An 18,174-nucleotide genomic window follows, 5' to 3' on the forward strand; every position below is an offset into this window, starting at 1 on the left:
TAAATGAAGCATGTTGATATGCAGGAAGATTCGATCAGGGCGCTATCTATTAGGGAAAGATAAACACTATTCAAAATATCAATAGACAAGAAGAAAGGGATGTAGAGATTTGTAATTGAGTCATGCATGATTTAACAGAAGGTTCTTTCCAAAACCCAAACGTAATGTGCTCAAGAAAATGATAACCCATTGTGTCAAACTGAAAAAATGAACAAAAACTGTAATTACCCTATACGCTCCAATACAAAGTTTCATTCCAGGACAGGTACAGTGTGTAAGAGTGATATAGATCATGTAGATGGAACAATATTCAGCAGTCCCTTTTCATAACAATTATTAACACACTAACATGTACATGTGCTGAAGTACTTTGGCCATATTGTCAGGAAACATGGAGGTGTAGAAAAACAGATTTTGCAAGGGGCCATGGAAGGCAAACGAGGAAGAGGACGTCCACCAACATCTTGGACTAATGACGTGAAGCTGGTTTCTAACCAGGGAATGCAAGGTGCAACACACTTGGCATCGGATCGAGTGAGATGGCGTACTCTTGTGAAGACCACAGCAGCGCTACACAGCGCCACCTGACACAGAGAGAGAGAGAACATGTTTATATTGCTGATAAAAAGATTTTCCGGGAATGTTTGCAGTGTGGGAGTTCTCCCCTTTACAACAGACGATGATGCCATTGTAAACAATTAACCTCAAGTTACCTGAAAAGGACTTCCCAGCTCTTATGAAATAGAAAGTGCCAAACAAAATGAATGATAAATTAGATTACAACGGTGCACATCACAATAATGTTTATTATTGGATAAGCCAATGAGATGTCAGTCATAATTGTAGATGGAAGAAAGTAACATGTAAAAGACTTTCGCCATAATTGTATAAATAATTATTATTTGGATGAAACACCACACAGAGGAGCGTATGTGGCTACATTAAAAAATTTCAAGGACCGCACTGAATAGTAATGATCAGACAGATGCAGTCCAACGCATATAATACAAAGTTGACTGTTCGTGTCATCTCATCCTGTTTCAAAGTGCGATTTTGGACATGAAGCAGTTGAGTGAGTTGATTGACAATTTCTTTCTTCTCGTTGTTTACTTGGTCTCTCAATTTGTCTTCACGTTCAACAACAATGTGCAGTATTTAAGCAGCACAAACATAATCAAACATAACAAATGTACTAACAACATTTTAATGTTGTTAATTCCGTGGATTAATAATGTTTTCAACGGCTATCATCGCCATCCACATTCTTCTCATCCTCCCGGGCTCATCCTCTTCTGTTCTCCTCCACCTCATCTTAATCAGCATCGTTGTCGTGGAAAATTATAACTAAAGTAATGCTCAAATTATAGCTCAAATTAATCGGTTGGTTTCATTGTGCGCGGTGGTCCCGGTAATGGAAAACATACATTGCTGTAATTGATAACCTTTATTATCATCAAACAAGTATAAACACAGGTCATATAATCGCAGTTTCAAGATTTTACAGTAATGCACTTTAACAGCGGCAGTTCTGTCATCAAGTCGTGGTCAAGATCTTGATCGACGAGTAGCCTATACAGGTCAACAGGACATTGTCACGCCTCGCGTTGAAACAGGTATCAGATGTCCGAAATCAGAGATAAAAATGTACACACGACCTACTATCCATCTTTATCAAAAATTTATGATAAAATATGGCTCTGATTTTGATCTTATGTTTTGCATGACGTTCTGCATGTTCAGCGACAATGTGCAGTATACAAGCAGCGCAAACATAATCAAATATAACAAATGGAATAACAACATTAGCTAACATTAATTCCGTGGATTAATTGTTTTCAACGGTTAGCATCTCCATCCTCATTCTTCTCATCCTCTTCTGTCCTCCTCCACCTCATCTTCATCAACATCGTCGTCATGGAAAAATTATGACCAAAGTATCATTAACTCATGCTCAAATTAGCTCAAATTAATCGGTTGGTATCATTGTGCGCGGTGATCCCGGTAGTGGAAAACATACATTGCTGGCTAATTGAAAATAAACGCATAATGTTCCCAATCCCGGCTCCCGATAACCTTAATTGTGATCATTAGGCCTATCATTAAACAATAATAGGTCGTATAATCACTGTTTATAGATTTACAGTATAATAATTAATGCACTTTAACAGCGACAGTTCTGTCATCAAGTCCTGGTCAGAAACAGGTATCAGATGTCCGAAATCAGAGATAAAAATGTACACACGACCTTCTATCCATCTTTATCAAAAATGTATGATAAAATATGGCTCTGATTTTGATCTTGTTTTTTGCATGACGTACTTACCTATTAAAATTCTCATAGCCTATTGACTTAATTTTGTACTTTTGTAGTAAAGCGGTTCATTCTCATCTCAAACGTATTAACGAAATCCCATCCACAAGGTTATGAAAACGTTTCTAAAACGTTATTGTAAAATATTTTGGGCAAACATTTTTGCAAAATCTTTTGTCAACACTCGTCATTTATGTACAATATTATCAAATTACCCTTATCCTAATCAACATCGTTGTCATGAAAATATTATGACCAAACATAACTCTTAGTAGTCGGTTGGGTGTGCGCTGTGATCCCGGTTGTGGAAAATACACATTGCTGGCTAATATGAAAATAAAAGCATATATATAAAATGCTCCCAATCCCGGCTCCCGATATTCTTTATTATCATCACCAGTATTATCACCAAATTATAAATACAGGTCATGTAATCGCTGTTTCAAGGTTTTACAGTAAGGTAATCATCATTGCTAATCATTATTATAAAACATGCACTTTAATTACGGCAGTCCTGTCATCAAGTCATTACGTGTGAAAAGTCGTGAATCGAGGAGTATTGAAGCAGGTATCGAATGTCCGAAATCAGAGATTGAAATATACACACGACCTATCTATCTTCATTTAAACGCATGATAAAATATGGCTCTGGTTTCGATTTAGTCACTTTGCATGACGTTCTTTCTTATTTGACTTAGTTATTAATAATTTATAGTACCATGTCGTACTTCCATAGTCTCAAAAGTGTTTAACGAATTTACTTCTACAAGGCTGTATTCTGTCATAAGTGATATGATAACGTGGCTTATTCTTCAACCTCCCTCTGTGCACTGGAGATTAAGTGAGATTAATGTTGAGGTGAATTGGAAAGTTAACAAAATATGGAACTTCACTATATATTATATTTTAATCAAAAAATTTCAAGTTGTAAAACAGTAGCCAGTTTTATATTCTCTCAATTCCTGCTCAAGAAAATGATAACCGTGGAACCGATTTATGCATAGCTAATGCCAACTTTGAATCTTGTTTGATAGAAATTGCATATAAAAAATGACCGAAAATTTTTAGTAGGTGTCATATACCGATCACATACATCAATTGATCACTTTGTTACAGACATTACACCTATTTTTGAAATGTATCAAATAGTCAATACCTATAAGTCATTCAGCTCCTCTCTTTAAGAACTATAAACATGATAAGGTACTTAATGTCTACGATACCTATGATCTTGAACTAAGTACTTTTATGTATAAACATTTTACCAATCAACTTCCAGAAGCCTTTCAAAAATATTTTGTTATGCGAAGTACTCTGCACAAGTACCACACGAGAAATAATGAAGATTACCAGGTTCCTAAAACGAAAACGAATTTCGCTCATAAAACCTTAAAAACAGCGGGCCCAATAAAGTGGAATTCACTTGAGAACGATCAAGCACCTCAAAACCAAAGTGAAAGATAATATTATTCAAAATTACATTTAGTGATTTATCTAACATCCTCATATGGCTTAAACTTAGTAATTTCATTGTCAGTTAGCATCCTGGACAACCGATTCTTTTGTTATGCAAGGCTCACTCAGTCATTTAATGAGGCCGAATTTGGTGTTGAAATGAGCTAAATTTTTAGTTACACCTTTTCGATGTAAAATTAATTTTCTCGGCCAAATGAAAAGCAATCATTTTCATTTTTCAGTAAATGTCAGGAAAAAATTGTAGTGCTTGATACTGTATTTTTTTTCAAATTCTAGTGTTAAACTTAGGCGTGAAATTTAGTCATTTAGTGTAAGATTTTCGATTTTGATAGGCTTAAACTCTACCCGCGAGCCTTTTTTTGGATAAACCTTTTAGCTTTTCAAAGTAAGATAGTTCGCTAATGAAGGATTTTTCCCAACTTTCTAACGCACATCACCGTGAGCGATATATCATAGTTTTGTCAGAATTTGCGTTTTCATTTCACCATTTTTACTGCCGGCTGACCATTTTTCAAAATCAACGCGTGAAATCTAAGGCTAATAGTACTAGCATTGTGGATCGATATCCCTGGGTTTAATAGGAATACCGGCATGGCTACAGTGTTGCTAGAACTTCAATATAGCAAAGAAATTCCCAGGCATATAGCGCTCCTACTGATCATGTTTAACCAGAACACTCAATAGGGGATTTGGGCTACCAAATCGCTGGTCGGGCAATTTGCTTTCAATGGAAAATTGACCTGGATAAACAACAAAGGAAATATCGACTATTTCTGCTGGTTGCTCTCGAGATAAAAGTACTGAATTTGACATTTTCGGAGCATGAAGGGAAAAAGGGTAAAACAAAAACGGAAATTCTGACAAAACTATAACATATAGACGCACACGATGTGCCTTACAGAGGTGGGAAATATCTTTCTTTAGCAAACTATATTAGTTTGAGACGCTAAAACATGAATTCCGTAAAAAGCGCTCGCGGGCGAATTCAAGGCCTATAAAAATCAAAAATATCACACTAAAAGACACAATTTGATGCTTAATTTTAACACCAGTTTTTAACTGACATTACTGAAGAAAAAAAATTATTGCTTTATATTTGACCGATTTCATAGCAAAAGGTGTATCTCTGAATTGTGCTGATTTTAACATGTATCGATCGACTTTTAGCGCGACTAAGCATTTCTAAAGAATCGGTTGTCCAGGTGGCTGACTGTAAAGTGCGTTTCCAATGCACAATGTTTATTTCTTAATTATTAATTAGAGAAGATTAAGGACATAATTATTGTTATCATCAAACAAATATAAACACAGGTCGTATAATCGCTGTTTAAAGATTTAAAGTAAAATAATGAATGCATTTTAACAGCGGCAGTTCTGTCATGCCTCGTGTTGAAGCAGGTATCAGATGTCCGAAATCAGAGATGCAAATGTACACACGACCTTCTATCCTTCTTTTTCAAAAATGTATGGTAAAATATGGCTCTGATTTTGATCTTGTGTTTTGCAAGACGTTCTTACTTATTAAAATTCTCATAACCTATTTGATCATAGACCGTGAAGACTTGACCCAATTTTGTACTTTTGTTGTACAGCGGTTTATTATAATCTTAAACGTATTATGGAAATTGCATCTACAATATCGTGTAATGTTAATTGATTAGCTCAACAGTGCAGCGTGAGTTAGTGCTATATTAGTCTATTGCGCGTGTAATGCTCTATATCTATTTTCAATTATTTTACGATCATTTATAGAGAAGATTCAAGAGTACCGGTTTTCCATAATTATTTTACTCCATAATGGAAATGGATCATTTATAGTCTCCAATTGAACCCATAAAAATAAGGACGAGGACGATTTTAAGGACACGGTTGCATTATTCATTATTTATTAGGCAAAACTTCATAATTATTTACTGTTCCAAGGTGTTGTATGTTGAAACCTGCGTACGGGCAAGCTTAATAGTGAAAATAAGGTTAGGTTCTATTTAAAGTATTTAATAATGATACTTAAATAAATTGAAAACACTTCTTCGTTTCCAATTTAAATTAACTGTATGTTTTGACTAATTTCATTGTGTATTCGCATTATTTGGTTGTGAATGTATATAAACAATTCTATTACCTCTACGACCCATTATTCAAAATCGCGCACTGTGATTTGTTGAAACGCGTCACGTGAGAGCCCATTATTCTGCAATAATGGGTCGAGCGCCGTAACACATTCTACGCACAGCATCACGCTTAGTTACGCGTGCAATATTTCCGCGATACGCGTTGTCACTTACGCGTACGCGCTCCACCTTGAAGTAAACAACTTAAAATATTTGTGCCAAAAATGATATTTTTCTCTTTAAATCGCACTATTTTATGGTAATAGAATAGAAATAAAGGGTGCAGCATTATCCTTTACACGCAAATAATGTGTCCTCGGCAGTAAAACGTTTAAATAATGGGTTCGGCTGCGCCTCACCCATTATTTACGTTTTACTGCCTCGGACACATTATTTGGGTGTAAAGGATAAAGCATTACCCTTTATTTCTTAAATAATAGCCAAGTGCTGAATATTGTAATCTTGCCCGGTATTAACCATTAGCGAGTAATTGTTGAAATCATTAATACTTGATTGCAAAAGTTGTATACACCTATGCCACTCTTCTTCTTCTCGGGAGGGGGTCTGAGTTCTTACTTTTGGTCAAATGTTCAGCAGTCACGTTACGTGAGTATAGCTATGTGAGATGTTTGGAGTTCTAAAATAACGACTATCACGCAAATGAGAGTTACATCCATCATGCTGGTGCAACACATGCAGGGAAACAGCATGGAAATTTAATGGGAGCGGGCACATACATGTAAATGGAGTTTCTTTCATTGGACGGCAATGGAACGACTGACGAAATGGCATAAAGGCGCTGGAACTGACAATAGCGATATTAACACAGAATAGCAACACTGACTGCTAATATGCAATTATCAATGTGAGGCTTTGAAATTAGCGCAATTATGATAAGAATTTGTTGAAATTAGCGCAATTATCAACCATCTTTTGAAATTAGCGCAATTATGAATTAAACGTTGCAATTATGAAACTTTCAAAATGCTCCATGAAAATAGCGCAATTATGATAATAACTTTTCCAAATTAGCGCAATTATCAACCCCATTTTGAAATTAGCGCAATTTTGAACTAAACATTGCAATTATGAATCTTTCACAATGCTCAATGAAAATAGCGCAATTATGACAATAACTTGTTGAAATTAGCGCAATTATCAACTGCATTTTGAAATTAGCGCAATTATGAACTCAACGTTGCAATTATGATGAAAATAGTGCAATTATGATAATGTAACGGGACCGAGCTTGCCCCTAATACTTTTGTAAACGACTGATGGAGAAGACTAGCCTTCTAAACATACAAGTGGTAGCGTAGTATCAAAGACTAGAATTCTCCCCAAGACATGTTGAATCAGTGATGCATGAAAGGAGAAGTAACAGGTAAAAATGAGACTTGACAATTCTGTTTTATATTTGCTTCTTTTGTTATATCTTGTATTGTTATTTTGCTTTCATATTTGTCTTATCACATCACAATTCATAAATACAAGTAAACACTGGTAAATACACAATCTCTGTTGATGATCATGACGATATTTCCTTATTCCTCTCTTTTAAATCCAAATAAATTACCAATAAATGCTGCCGAAAAGTATATACTAGGCCCTATACGGTATCTGCTTGAATAATCAATAAGCATAAAATACAATTTAATCAACAGAATCTCTCATCACATGACATAGTCATAGGCTAGGCCAAGGCCTAGTAGGCCTACTACAGAGTATCCATGCCTGTACACCAAATATGAGCTTGTCATGCAACAATGAATGCACATGAATACAGTGCATAATTTTCCATTGGACTTGTGCGTGTGTGCGGCAAGTCACTTGCCCAAATTAGGCATAGGCGCTAGGCCAAATCACCGGAGTGTATGACCACCCTGGTGTTGCCACTATTGTGGTAGCCAAGCTGCCCCTAGCTCAATCTGAGCTCCTGAGTAGGGCGTATTTGCTTTGGTTGGCAGTGCTTACCCTGTGGTTTCCCTTTCAGGGTTCGTGGGTGGACTAATTGTCCACCAAGCAATCTGATTAATTTGCGTCGTGCACGGCCTTTATATACTTTCCTGAACGCGTTCATGGAACCTTTTGGCGGCTGCGTTCAAAGCGTAAGCTCCGTTACTATGGATATCGCGCAGTCACTCCGCGTCAAGCGCTCACTTCCGAAAAGATTTGAACATGACGAAATCAACAATTTAATAACTAGAACAATTGCTAAAGTGTTTTTAAATCAGGAATCAAACTGATGACCCCCTTTTGACTATGTAAAACATAAAATACTCAAAATATCTTAAAATTCTACATCCTTAAACAATTACATCTTAAATAATCCAAAGTTTGATCAACAAAAGTCGTTTTTAAGGAAATTTACAATTTTTAGGAAAAACTTGCTTACGTTCCCAGACGATTGCTGGCCGGGGAATTTCAAAATGACAAAGCTAAAATTCTTTGAAACAACACATGAAAAGCCTGAATTTTGTCCTGAATATTTACTCATGGACGGTATGTAATACCTTATTTTGTTCCTGACAAAATTATTTACACAATATTATAAGATCTATGTACAACTTCTAGCAGAATAGTGAAATTTTGAAGCCAAATTCGCACGTACGACATGACAAATTTTCTCTGCCGTATTTTTAACCCACGGCGACAACAGACGATCGGCAGGTAAACAAATCCAAATATTTACAAAAATATACCTTGTGCAGAGCCATGCAATCATTTTAAATGCATAATAACAATCAAAAACTACCACGAACACGTGAGCATCGTGACTTTTCTCTAAATATGAATTTGACAAGAGCTAAATTCGGCCATTGACAACACACGGAGCTACACGGGAGGTAAGCTTAAAAACAGGCCAAAAATCTGAAATCGCATTTTGGCTCTCCGTTTCACTACCCCCTCTTCGAGACTATTTCGTCCCGAAATGTAACATGTATAATTATTTAACTTAATTACGGTACAAATAATAAAAAAAATCAGAGCATTTTCTTTACAAAACTTTAGCAGTAACATAGGTAAATTCACTCAACCATTGTTTGGTGACAGGCTGACAATAACATTGTCGTGACCTCGTGACCTCGAAAAGTTTTCCAAAATGTGATTGGCTATTCGGCAGATTTACAACTATACATTATAAAAGCAACTCTATTTCACATGTAAATTATATTATTATGTTTACAAGTTTTATACAAATCTTTCCCAGTATCTCTAGCATATTATCATTTAAACATCTGGTTTTTATGCATACTCTTCTTCACCAATAAAATATTAATTTACAAGAACCATTTAATTCACCTTGGTGCACATTTCCATCAATTTCATTTTCAAATGAACAATACCAGTTTTAATCTTGACTTTCGAGCTAATGAACAGAAGTCTATCTCTGCATCAAGTTACACAAAACATCAGTTTAACATTTTACATTTTTGCCATCAATTAATGATCAATTTTTAAGTTCAGATATTATAAAAGTTCTATATTCCTCAGCGTCCTTTCTTCTGATGGACCTTGTCTTCAGTTCGATATCTTCAACATCTGAGAATCTACATTATCATACCTCTTTCGCAACTCTCATGAGAAACTGCCAGATTGGTTCACCGTCGATCATGAGAGGAAATGTTGACTGCGCCGCCCTTACATCAATTATGCAAGGTGTAAAGAAACCATACATCATCCAATAAAACATTTGACCTGGTAAAGAATAACCATTGACTAGTCAAATATCACTTTTGCCATTCATTCTTGCACCTGAGTTATATTAAGTCCATGTAGACTTTCTCAGTTGGCAATCCACCCAAGAGCGAAACTTGATTCTCTGTTACCGATGCGCCTACATAGCCTGACATTGCTCTGAAAACATCATGACTGCAATCAGTGAGTCACCGTCGCACCAACCAGAGTTCCAAAATCATAAGATCTGCATAACCGGCCCGTGGTGATGCCTCAACAGTATCAGTAGAAAACAGATGATGAGATCTAGTTGATTTTCATTCGTTAATCTTCTTAAGAGCACATGCCGTATACGACGAAACTTAGCTATCTTCAGTAGATAGCACGTACAGATCTAATGGCTATTCAATGAAGCAACCATTATTGTAGGCTTAAAGTCGATGTCTGTTATTTAACTGTAGCTATCTCCGTCTCCAATTTGTTTTTCTTCGTAATCTGCAATATCTGACATTCAATTCAGAATTAGGCATGAAATCTCATGTAAAACAACATGAGTGCCCAACAGTCAACACTGTCCATTTTTTCATGGTGATGTCTCCATGCATATCCATCATTCCAAATGATTGTAAGAATAGTTGTGTCGAAATAAAGTGAGGTGTCTTTCACTTTATCTAAATTAAGAAATCCAGAATATTGCTCTTTTTAAAAGAACAAGAATTTCCCAGAGACAAAACTCGATCAAAAGATTGTCATGTCAATACCGCTGCAGTCAGTAAAGTCATATCAAACTTTTAATCACGTTTTGGCTGAAATAAAATTTCATTCATGAAGTTCTTTTTATTGGAGGCTGTTCCTCTCAGAGTCGAGTTATTATAATTACATAATAACAATAATGAAAACAATTTTTATATACAGGGTCTACATGTAGAGTAGACAATCCGCTATAAAACACGTTTATATGATGATGATGTCGGCAAGGCCTATACCTGACTTCATCTTCATAAAACAGTAATTTCATATTTTAGCGGCAAGGAGTTGTGAGCAGGCAGTGCAAGACGTCGGTGAGCCCTTTACCGGCCTTTATACACCACAAGGATCAATGACTATACGGCGAGGGCTTTTCCGCATATCATTATCCCATAATCACGATAGCTTTCGTCTCCTTGAATCGTCCTCGTAAAGCTATTTACAAATTATATTTACAATCAGACATTATCACTCTCCTTATGTCATGATCCTGCATGATCTTTGCATTTTGAGCCATGATAACAGGCCATTCTTCCTGCAGACTATCCTTCTGCTATGGCAAGTCTCCTGCTGGTGCTAATGAGTTGGTGCACATGCCAGATCGCTTGCCTATACCATCATGACCGTCATCAAGTAGCATAGCTGACCTCTTCCAAAGACTCATCTGAGATGACAACTTTCTCAGAGTGTCGGCGGCGTATTGACCAGATGAATTCCATTCACCTACGCCTATACGGTCAACTAATACCGTCTGATTATCACTCGGGGTACCTGCTAGTTGGCAGTCTTCCCCATTTATCAAGGGAGTGTCCTGACCACCAGTTAACTGTCTCCTTATAGCTAACCGTCTCCTGGCTCTTCTTCTAGATGATGGAGACTTTCGTGTCTTTCTCCCGTTCTTCTTGAAACTGCTTGAGCATGCCATTTGGCAGGGTGGATCATCACAGTCTTTCCCAATTACGGGAGCATGCGGCCTGATTAACTTTTCCTGGATTTTAAGAAAGCTAACCTTCTCCTGGCTCGCATTTGTGATGAGGGAGACTTCCGGTTCTTTCTCGATGATCTCCCAGTCTTCTTTTTCACATCTACAAATTGCCCTTCAGCAATTCCATCTGCATTAGTAGCATCATCTTGATGCTTCCTGTACTTTTCAGCTTTGTAAAAAGCCTCTGTTTCCACTGCAAACTTGATTGCATCATCAAAAGTAGCAGGTTTTGCACGCAGGATGTTCAATCGCAACTCGCTCTCTCTGATAGCACTTATGAAGTATCTCTTTGCTATCTCCTGTGAGAAAGGACTCGGTATTGTTGGTAAAGCTAGCTTGACTAGCCTTCGGATGTTATGAGCTAGGTCAGGCAATGACTCTTTTGGTTGCCTTACTCTGTTATTGAGTTTCACCCAGAATAGCTCTTCCTGATTTTCTGTTCCAAATCTCAGGTTCAAACAGGCCACAAGTGAGTGGTAATCATGCCGTTCAGTCGGATCCAAATATCCCAGTACACTCTGAGCAACACCTCTCAGACTAGTTGCTAAACAAATGGCTTTGGTATAATCATTCCATTTATTCCATTCAGCAACAATTTCGAATTGTATCAAATAGTCTGACCAGGAAGTGGTCCCATCGTAAGTTTGAGGCTTTATTTTCACTCCAGACTGAGTGTCATTGCTAGAATGTTTAGGCCTACTTCTCGCTGACTCATCACTTTCATGAACATTAAATTCATCACCAGCTAATATTTCTGAGCTGGTATCGGTTGGAGAAGTATCAACACTATCTTCAGTCGCTGCCATAATAAATCGTGAGCCAAAATCTGTTAAAATTTTGAATTATCCTACCGCCAGACACCAGTTGTAACGGGACCGAGCTTGCCCCTAATACTTTTGTAAACGACTGATGGAGAAGACTAGCCTTCTAAACATACAAGTGGTAGCGTAGTATCAAAGACTAGAATTCTCCCCAAGACATGTTGAATCAGTGATGCATGAAAGGAGAAGTAACAGGTAAAAATGAGACTTGACAATTCTGTTTTATATTTGCTTCTTTTGTTATATCTTGTATTGTTATTTTGCTTTCATATTTGTCTTATCACATCACAATTCATAAATACAAGTAAACACTGGTAAATACACAATCTCTGTTGATGATCATGACGATATTTCCTTATTCCTCTCTTTTAAATCCAAATAAATTACCAATAAATGCTGCCGAAAAGTATATACTAGGCCCTATACGGTATCTGCTTGAATAATCAAGAAGCATAAAAATACAATTTAATCAACAGAATCTCTCATCACATGACATAGTCATAGGCTAGGCCAAGGCCTAGTAGGCCTACTACAGAGTATCCATGCCTGTACACCAAATATGAGCTTGTCATGCAACAATGAATGCACATGAATACAGTGCATAATTTTCCATTGGACTTGTGCGTGTGTGCGGCAAGTCACTTGCCCAAATTAGGCATAGGCGCTAGGCCAAATCACCGGAGTGTATGACCACCCTGGTGTTGCCACTATTGTGGTAGCCAAGCTGCCCCTAGCTCAATCTGAGCTCCTGAGTAGGGCGTATTTGCTTTGGTTGGCAGTGCTTACCCTGTGGTTTCCCTTTCAGGGTTCGTGGGTGGACTAATTGTCCACCAAGCAATCTGATTAATTTGCGTCGTGCACGGCCTTTATATACTTTCCTGAACGCGTTCATGGAACCTTTTGGCGGCTGCGTTCAAAGCGTAAGCTCCGTTACTATGGATATCGCGCAGTCACTCCGCGTCAAGCGCTCACTTCCGAAAAGATTTGAACATGACGAAATCAACAATTTAATAACTAGAACAATTGCTAAAGTGTTTTTAAATCAGGAATCAAACTGATGACCCCCTTTTTGACTATGTAAAACATAAAAATACTCAAAAATATCTTAAAATTCTACATCCTTAAACAATTACATCTTAAATAATCCAAAGTTTGATCAACAAAAGTCGTTTTTAAGGAAATTTACAATTTTTAGGAAAAACTTGCTTACGTTCCCAGACGATTGCTGGCCGGGGAATTTCAAAATGACAAAGCTAAAATTCTTTGAAACAACACATGAAAAGCCTGAATTTTGTCCTGAATATTTACTCATGGACGGTATGTAATACCTTATTTTGTTCCTGACAAAATTATTTACACAATATTATAAGATCTATGTACAACTTCTAGCAGAATAGTGAAATTTTGAAGCCAAATTCGCACGTACGACATGACAAATTTTCTCTGCCGTATTTTTAACCCACGGCGACAACAGACGATCGGCAGGTAAACAAATCCAAATATTTACAAAAATATACCTTGTGCAGAGCCATGCAATCATTTTTAAATGCATAATAACAATCAAAAACTACCACGAACACGTGAGCATCGTGACTTTTCTCTAAATATGAATTTGACAAGAGCTAAATTCGGCCATTGACAACACACGGAGCTACACGGGAGGTAAGCTTAAAAACAGGCCAAAAATCTGAAATCGCATTTTGGCTCTCCGTTTCAATAATAACTTGTTCAAATTAGCGCAATTATCAACCCCATTTTGAAATTAGCGCAATTATGAAGTCAACATTGCAATTATGAAACTTTCACAAAATGCAAGTGATAATTGCGCTATTCCGCTATTTTCATCAAAATTGCGCAATTTTGCGCTAAATTGCGCAATTTTCAGATTTTCACTTTACCTCTTCATTGAAGTGATAATTGCGCTATTCCGCTATTTTCAACAAAATTGCGCAATTTTGCGCTAAATTGCGCAATTTTCAAATTTCCAGATTTTCACTTTACCTCTTCATTCAAGTGATAATTGCGCTATTCCGCTATTTTCAAAAATTGCGCAATTTTGCGCTAAATTGCGCAATTTTCAAATTTCCAGATTTTCACTTTACCTCTTCATTCAAGTGATAATTGCGCTATTCCGCTATTTTCAAAAAATTGCGCAATTTTGCCCTAAATTGCGCAATTTTCAAATTTTCACTTTACCTCCTCATTCAAGTGATAATTGCGCTATTCCGCTATTTCCACAAAATGGCGCCTCTTTATTGAAGTGATAATTGCGCTATTCCGCTATTTTCAAAAAAATTGCGCAATTTTGCGCTAAATGACACAATTTTCAGATTTTCACTTTACCTCCTCATTCAAGTGATAATTGCGCTATTCCGCTATTTCCACAAAATGGCGCAATTTAGCCCTACATTTTGCAATTTCCAGATTCTAATTTCCTTAATAACATACACCCAGCAGCCCAAACGTTTCGGGAACATGCTCCAAGTGGGACCAGAACGGAAGGGCCCTGCAGAGCAAGAAAAATAAACTGTGAACTGCTAATTTTTTTTTCATAACATACACGCAGCAGCCCAAACGTTTCGAGAACATGCTCCAAGTGGGACCAGAACGGAAGAACCCCGCAGGGCAAGAAAGAAACTGTGAATTTCTAATTTTTTAATAACATGCACGCAGCAGCCCAAACGTTTCGAGAACATGCTCCAAGTGGGACCACAACGGAAGAGCCCCGCAGGGCAAGTAAGGAAGTGTGAACTGTTAGGTCTGATGTGTTAGGTCTTTCTTAAGAAATTGATGTTTATGCAGTTTAAGTGCGCACTGTTATTGAGAAATTTTGAGAATTTAACTTTACCTCTTCATTCTACTGTTCAACGTTTACGCATACACGCAGCAGCCCAAACGTTTCGAGAACATACTCCCAGTGGGACCAGAACGGAAGAGCCCCGCAGGGTAAGAAAGAAACTGAACTGCTCATTTCTTTAATAACATACACGCAGCAGCGGAAACGTTTCGAGAACGTGCTCCAAGTGGGACCAAAACGGAAGAGCCCCGCAGGGCAAGTAAGAAAGTGTGAACTCTTAGGTCTGACGTGTTAGGTCTGATGGTTACGCATTTCCTTCACATCTGGGGATTTACGGCCAAAATGTGTTTCTATTTGCTCCAAGTGGGACCAGAACGGAAGGGCCCCGCAGAGCAAGAAATAAACTGTGAACTGCTAATTTTTTCATAACATACACGCAGCAGCCCAAACGTTTCGAGAACATGCTCCAAGTGGGACCAGAACGTGTTAGGTCAGACAGATACGCATTTTCGACTTTTGAAAATAGCGGAATAGCGCTATTATCACTTGAGTGGTGCGGTAATGTGAAAAATTCAAAATTGTGCAATTTTGTCTAAAGGCCATTTTTGAAAATAGCAAAATAGCGCTATTATCACTTGCGTGGTGGGTAAAGTGAAAATTGCATAATTGCGCAATTTTGTCTAAAGGCCATTTTTGAAAATAGCGAAATAGCGCTATTATCACTTGAGTGGTGGGGTAAAGTGAAAATTGCAAAATTGCGCAATTTTGTCTAAAGGCCATTTTTGAAAATAGCGAAATAGCGCTATTATCACTTGAGTGGTGGGGTAAAGTGAAAATTGCAAAATTTCGCAATTTTGTCTAAAGGCCATTTTTGAAAATAGCGAAATAGCGCTATTATCACTTGAGTGGTGGGGTAAAGTGAAAATTGCAAAATTGCGCAATTTTGTCTAAAGGCCATTTTTGAAAATAGCGAAATAGCGCTATTATCACTTGAGTGGTGGGGTAAAGTGAAAATTGAATAATTGCGCAATTTTGTCTAAGAGCCATTTTCACCAAACTGATTTTCTTCTAAGTCTAAAAAATACACTGATAATAGCGAAATTAGCACTTTTTGATAATAGCAGTGCTATTATCGCAATTATGTGTAGAAACGAATGACAAAATAGCGCAATTGCGTCTAGTATAAAAAAGAGCGCTAATATCGCTATTATCAGTTATAGCGCCTTTCTCCGAAATGGCAGTGAGCAACTGACGGCAAGAAGAAACTTCACGCGACGTCTTAATTTGCACATAGACCTTTGACAGACAAAGTAATTGGTAAAGTACATCTGCCAGCCAATTCCGACTCAACCAGAACCAGAACCAGATATCTCTGTGTTTCATCATCATCATCAGTCGAGGTGCTGTACATACTGTAAGTAGGCCTACAGTGTACGTGGCCGTCCCGGATTCCTCTTCCCATGTGGTGGAATAAAGGGCATATATGACCGAAATATTTGAGTTGATGAATCTTGACTCTGGCAACCAGTGGAGTGGTGTTGGTCAGGTTGTAGATGGTTTCATTTGGAATCCGATCCACACGCTTGATGTTTAACATGACTCTGTAGCAAGATGTTGCAAAGGCTTCTTGTTTTCCATGTCCTTGGTGATTACCCATGACTCGCACCCGTACAGAAGGACAGTGACACAAGTTGTTTCAAACAGCTTGATTTTTGTTTCGATTGGCGGGGATGCTCCAAAGGCGTCCTAGTTTCCAGAAAGCGGCACAGGCGAGTGCTTTTCTTCTTTTTAGGTCTCCAACACTAGAGCCCATCTTGGAACCCAAGTACTTGGCGTCTGTGACATTGTTGATGGTACTACCATAGACTTCAAGTGCTGGCTGGGCGTTACAGTTTGCAGTCATATATTCTGTCATATTCATATTCATATTCATATTCATATTCATATTCATATTCATATTCATATTCATATTCATATTCATATTCATATTCATATATTCTCTGTGTTTTAAAGAAGTGCAACAACAGAACAACACCAAGCAAGGACAGATCCCAATTTCATAATGTTAAATGAATCTTCTTATGAATATGTTGATTTGAATAATCCTATCACTGATTTTAGAATACCATGAATTATTATTATCATCATTTTATCAAGGACATCGTTATTCCTCGGCTCATCAACATGATCAAGCATAATTTCCGAGAAGCACGTATATACCGTTGTATCATTGAAACATTAAGGATATGAATGGTTCTAGTTCCGGGTTCTAGTTTTCAACGTAGTACTTTGCCGAGGATGTCATAGGGCATCAGGAAAGTTCTTCCCATAAAGTTTGAGTACTTCATCCATGCAAACTCGTGAAAGGAGATATTGACTGATTTTGGTTGATTATAAGTTAGTTTTCTACTATTAGCATAACTACAGCTCATAGCTGCACTCGATAGCCAATAAAATAATACAGATACAATGCAATATTAGGCAAAAAAAAACAAGTTTGTTTCCTGTTGCGCGCATTTCGTTTTTGAGGGCTTATTTTGCGAATTATAATTTTTTTTTTTTAAACAAAAAACCGGAAAATCACAAAAAAATAATATAAAACACTATTGGAGAAAACATTTACACATTACACAAACGCGTGCAGTGAAAAACTACTGGAGAAAACATCACCCATTTTTTTAGATACCTTTTTTAATTTGCAGATTGAAAGGGTATCATAAAATTGTTCTTGAATATGAAGAAATATGATTTTTTGTGGGTGTCGTAGAAACCCACTGTAAATTCCCATTCCAATTCGCATGAAAAATGTTTTTTTGATCATTTCAAGGCATGGATTTAAAAAAAATAAAAATAAAAAATCGCTTTTGTATTTTTAGACCTGCTGCAGGAAACAAACATGTTTTTGTTTTTTTTTTTTTAGGCCTAATGGCTGAAAATTTAGCATTTAAAATTGCTCTGATTTTTTGGTCCAATTTTTAGAGAAGGTAGTCACAAGATGTAGCCTATAGGCCTTGGTCATTTACTTAGGTCTAATACAGAAGGTTAAATATATAAAAGTCTTTCATATCGGCGCTATTAATTGCATCAATATTTATTTTTAATTACATTTTAAAATGAAATTTAAGAACTTATTTGACCTATGATGATCTTGTAAAAGTTTGGCTTTTCAACACGTTTCATGAAAATCCAACTATTTTAATTGTTTGACCTCAGATGACCCTTTGATGACTTTGTAAATGTTTAAATGA

This window comes from Amphiura filiformis, chromosome 3 (genome assembly GCF_039555335.1).
Source record: "Amphiura filiformis chromosome 3, Afil_fr2py, whole genome shotgun sequence".
Taxonomy (NCBI): Eukaryota; Metazoa; Echinodermata; class Ophiuroidea; order Amphilepidida; family Amphiuridae; genus Amphiura; species Amphiura filiformis.